Raw genomic sequence first — 4,243 nt, 5'->3', positions numbered from 1 at the left:
TGAGAGGTCGAAACGTCGGATGTTAAAAAAGAATAAAGTTGAGAGAAAAGAGATCAAAATTGTTTTAAAAACTTACTACGTTTTTTAACATTACAATAAAAATGAACTAATGTTATGTTTTTCAGAACGAGAAACTTCTGTTATTGAGCATAGATGAAATGTTAAGAAGAAATATAATATATAATATTCTATGATATAAATATATTTTGTATATTTTTTCTTCATCTAATGGTGTGGCTATTCAAGCTGTTCTGAGGCCGAGCAAGGATTCCACGACTGCATTTTATTTATTCATCTATATATTTGTATTTGTATTATGTATCTCTATCGGTTTCTAATTGGAACATACTTAAGATTCTTAGAAACGTTTGTAATATTTTTAATCCAAGGACTGGATACCATAGACCCCCTTGCCATGTGTATGCTAGATATAATTAATTATTAGAGTTCTTCTCCAACGGTATCATGTTTACCAATATATGAGGTGCCATGCAGGGATACTAAATTATCAAGTGAATTCTGGTTTGCATTTGTTTATATTTACAACTATATACAATTGGGGTATAATAATCTATGAGAGCGCGAGGTAGACCTATTGAATTCAAGTTTACTTAATATGGTATGCATTGAGAATACCAGCCATGATCTTTAATAGTCATATTGTTTATAGGCTCTTTATTGACTCTTTATAGGTTTAATCAATTCTGATTAATATCGCCATTTAAAACACCAATTGAGGACTTTACTTATCTCATGTGTCTGTCAGCTTTGGTAGCGTCAGCAATTAGTTTCCTCGTTAGGGTTCATGTCGTTAGGATCTTCCTTCTCTGCCTTGAGTGTCCTTGCCTGGATGTCCTATACTCTCTACCCCGCCGGAGAGCTCCTTCTACGGCTTAATTTTATTACCCCTAGCTTTGAGTTCGACTGTAGCAGATAATTTAAACATAATAATAATCTGAACCAATACAATAATCCATAAAGGGCCATGTGTTCAGTATTTTGTAAGGAAGTACTTTTTTTTAGAACACCGGTTAAACAAGGAATAGATTTCGTCAATATTACGCTGAACCACCAGATTTTTCACAAATTAAGTAAGTACTCTTAATTATGAGGCTGGATTCGAACCCGGGCCCTTTGAGTTAGTAGCACAGCTCTAACTCAAACACCCAGCCCTTACCTTTTGGCAAACTTTTACCCATAGCAGATAATTTTGTTAAGTGTTCTGGGGGCCGAAATACACCAAGCCTTTGATGAATGCCCAACATTCCTGGTGGATAAACATGGAAGTTGAGTGTGGATGCTGACCACGTCACCTATTATAACCGTAGTTCAAGAAATATCTGTTCCTTATCAAGAACTGAGCCTGTTGTTTGGTCTGTTGTAATACGAATAACTTCAGTTTTTTAGGGGAGTTTATTAGAACTATGTCAGTACAATTCGGGTGATATTATCTTCAACATGTTTTTCTATAAACCAGATGACACGTTACCAAACAAATTAACTTAGAACGAACACTCCTATTAGCCAAAGAAAACACAAGGCGGGCAGCAGACGTTGTCCTGTGCACTTAAAGTGAGCTAATGAGGCAGCAAAAAGGACTTTTTATTAGTAGCATTAACATTCTCCAACTCAACATGGGCCGCCGGCGCAACGTGGCAGACAAACTACGCGCTCTCTCACAATGATACGATATTATGGTGATCCAGGAACCGAGCTGCTGTGAGCTTTCATTAGCTGACGTGAGGATTATAGCCCTGAGCAGTAGAGAGAGGAAGCCCAGGGTTGCTATAGTAGTTAGCAATCCGGACCTCGATGTGATGGATCTGGGGCAATATATCACGGCGGATTCCGTAGCATGCTATGTTAGGTGGGGAGATATCACTTTACTCTTGTATCGGCTTACCTACCAAACGGTAATAATATTGACGATGACATAGCAGCCTTGGAGATGTTTACCTTTAGCTCTAGAAGCGTAATAATTTGCTCCGATATAAGGGATCCAGTCGAACAAATAGAAGAGGAGCAAAGCTTAAAGAGTTTATTGCGAGGAGCCAGCTAGTAGTATTGAATGAAACTTCTGCCATCCCTACATTTTCTTGTGTAAGGGGGCAGAGTTGGATTGATGTAATGCTGGCCTAGCCTGTATTAGCGAACCGAATTATTGAGTAGGTTCCCATATCTGAGACGAGTTCCGACCATCGAGCTATAGCTTTCAAGCTTACAGAAGGTCTCGAAAGTTTCCATGGCATTGAGAAGGGGTACATAACCCGAGGAGCAAATTGGAATGCTTTCCGGTCAACGCAGAAGGGAAAATTAGTCAACGAGGAATGGGATGCGGCGGGAACGGTCCAATCTGATGACTTAGACTACCGAGTGACCAGAATTACAGACATTATTCGTGACATGGCTGAGGAGTCTCTCCGGCACAGGAAGGCAAGGGCTCAACCTGTCCCATGGTGGACGCCGGCCTTAACTATCATGAAAAGAGAGCTAAACAAGGCCCTGCGGTCATACCAGAGGTGCAGTTATGATGAACAGCGCGCTGCCATCTGTGACGAGTACAGATCTAAGGTCAGGGCATATCGAATCCAGGTGCGGTCACGTAAGCAGAAATAACGGGATAAATTCATCGTCGAGGAGTCATCCAAGAATCCCTGGGGTATACCACATAGGGTAGCGTTAGACAGGGTGACTCCCCTGCAGGAAATCTCAGCGTTGATGCATGGAGGTAACCAAGCATCTACTCTGAACGAGGCGTATAAGATGTTCATCGAGGAAACCTACCCAAGGGATGACCCATCCCAAGATAATGAAGAGGATAGATTCATAAGGGACGCCACGATATATCCACCTGGAACGGAATTGTGCGCACTGTGGGACATATGGGATCTCCGTGTTGCTGTAGCTAAGCAAAGGATTGTTTGTGCTCCTGGTTGGGACATGATTGACGCGGTAATGTTAAACCATACAATCCTCTACATTGAAGAAAAGCTGTTAGTGGTGTTCAATGATTGTCGGGATTTTTCCAAGAAGCAGGAAAATTGCTGAGGTTAATAAAAATAATTTACAAAGGAGGAGATAAGGATAAGCAGTTAGCCAAGTCTTAAAGGCCCATATGCCTCCTCTCCGTGGTAAGTGTTGGAAATCATGATGGTCACGAGCTTACGACTTGTCTTCTCAAGAGCTAGCCATCCACGCCAGTACGGATCCACTAAAGATAGAGGAACCGTAGACGCCTTGCTGAGAGTCCGCCGTGACGTTGAAGAGAGGGCGGAGAAGTATGTTATGCTCCTCCTGTTTGATATATCTTCTGCCTTTGATAGCGTGTGGTGGCCGAACGTAGTCCAGCAATTGCAAAAATATGGGACTCCGAGCAACTTATACGACGTCTTAAAGACTTACCTTGAGAATAGAACGATAAAGATACGAGGCAACTTCAATGACATCAAAGATACTATGAAAGAGGTTGCCCTCAGGGCTCTGTCCTTGATCCTGCTCTGTGGAAATTGGTCTTTGACGAGTTGTTGGGGGTGCTTGAAGAGGAGCGGTTCCCTGCCACAGCTTATGTAGATGACCTTGCTGTAGTAATAGCGTCGAACATCAGGGCCAGATTAAAAGATGAAGCTAGTCGGTGCGACAACCTAATAGAGGCGTGGTGTGAGAAGAAGAAGTTGAAAATGGCTGCTGCCAAGACTCAAGATATATTCTTAAGGGGTACGACAGACAGGACCTATTACTCTCAGGATACAAGATAAGACCCAGTGAGGTAGTGATATACCTTGGCGTAAGTTTTGGGTTAAATCTGACACCTCATTTAGATTATATGAGAAGTAGGGTAGCCCTTGCTCTTAATGGACTCAATCGTATAGGGGGCGCATTTTGGGACCGCAGATACCCAGCAACATTGACCATCTATAAAGGAGTAGTTGTGGGTATCTTGAGATATGCATCCCCTGCATGGAGTCGATATCTCTCGAAAAGGCAGAAGAGCAGGTTGGCTACAATACAGGGGATAGCTTTGCTGCGAGTCACTCGAGCATAGCGAAGAATGTCTCATGAGGCGGTACAGGTATTAGCTGGAGGAGTGCCTATCGATCTTCTTCTGCAAGAAGACTATTATTCGCACAAAATAAAGAGGGAAGGTCTGGCAGATTTACCGGAGAACCTCCAAGCGCGTATTGGTGAAAGCCCTAATAGATGGTAGAGGATCCTTCGAGAAGAAACCTTGCAATAATAGAATCGA

This window comes from Halyomorpha halys, unplaced genomic scaffold, assembly GCF_000696795.3.
Source record: "Halyomorpha halys isolate HHAL.00 unplaced genomic scaffold, Hhal_1.1 Scaffold900.1, whole genome shotgun sequence".
In the NCBI taxonomy this organism is placed as follows: Eukaryota; Metazoa; Arthropoda; class Insecta; order Hemiptera; family Pentatomidae; genus Halyomorpha; species Halyomorpha halys.
Note: the sequence above shows the minus strand (reverse complement) of the source record.